Consider the following 1,567-nt stretch of genomic DNA (forward strand, 5'->3'; position numbering starts at 1 on the left):
ATATATATATATATATATGTATATATATATATATATATATATATGTATATATATATATACACATATGTATATATATATATATATATATATGCTAATTCTCATGATCAGTTATATAGAAAACTACACACACACACACACGCATACATATATATACATACGTGTATATGTACGCATCTCCTTGCATCAATATATGTATTCAAACGTTTAATCGTACACACTTTTGTTCACATATTGCGGCGTAGCTGCATATAGTATGATAATGATGTGTTTATGAGTGTTTGTATATATCTCTCCATTCTCTCTTTCTTCCTCTCCGTCTTTATACATACATACGTACGTACATACATACATACATACATACATGCATGCATACATACATACATACTAATATATATATAAATGTTTGTATTTATATATATGTATATTCTTTTATTCTTTTACTTGTTTTAGTCATTAGACTGCGGCCATGCTGGAACATCACCTCTAGTCGAACAAATCGCCCCCAGGACTTGTTCTTTGTAAGCCTAGTACTTATTCTATCGGTTTCTATCGAACTGCTAAGTGACGGATACGTAAACACACCAGCTTCGGTTGTCATGCGATGAGAACGTATGTTTCATATGCCCTACAGACCCCGAAGGGATGAAAGACAAAGTTGATCTCGTCCGGATTTAAACATTTCTGCCAGCTCACCGTCTTTCCCCTCCACGTTTTCGGTGACTCCCTTCATTCCTTCACGTAGACTTCACTCGTTTAACCAATCTCACTTAGCCACACCGTCCCTTGGCACCGCGGGTTCTTTTAATGAAATCTAGGATTTTGCAAATAAAAGCACCAGGCTTCCCCTTTCAGAACGACTTTCACTTTCGGACACCTGTTGGTGGCTCTTCAACGAGTCATGAAACTAAAAGATGAAACAAAATACCAATTTTATATTCCTGCATAGTTTAGGTATATATATAGAAGAATACAAGCCACTCGCTTTTGAACAGCATAAGTAACATTTCTACTTATACAAAGTGCTTGTTTGTATTCATACGCAGACATTCGTACAAATATACGTAAGTACATATGCGTACATAGCTATAAAAAGAGAAACTGAGATATTTTGTAAATGAAGTTTATTTCCTTTTACAACTTCTCTATTCCTAATTACACAAAGAGACGCAGACACACGCACACTAGCAAGCATGCTCACACACTCAGAGAAACTGTCTTTCATGAGTTGCGCATAATAATTATTTTCTACTCTAGGCACAAGGCGCAAATTTTTAAGGGAGAGGGCCAGTCGATTAAATCGATCCCTCTACGCCATACTCGGCCGGTGGTCGGAAATAAGCTAAAAGGTGATTCGTCCGAGAAGATAAAATTCTTCCACTGCTCTAGGGACCAATTCTGTAGGTTATTACTCCAATCTAAACACTTTAAAACGTTTGTTATTGAAAGTAGTGGTTTTCTGATTGCAGCCCTCCAGTGAAATCCGGCTTTGTGCAACTCCCGGCGAAAGGCTTTTGTGGAAACTGCGTTCTTGATGGGGTCATTAAGCTCTTCAGTAATTCTGGGAGCT

This window comes from Octopus bimaculoides, chromosome 19 (assembly GCF_001194135.2).
Source record: "Octopus bimaculoides isolate UCB-OBI-ISO-001 chromosome 19, ASM119413v2, whole genome shotgun sequence".
Taxonomy (NCBI): Eukaryota; Metazoa; Mollusca; class Cephalopoda; order Octopoda; family Octopodidae; genus Octopus; species Octopus bimaculoides.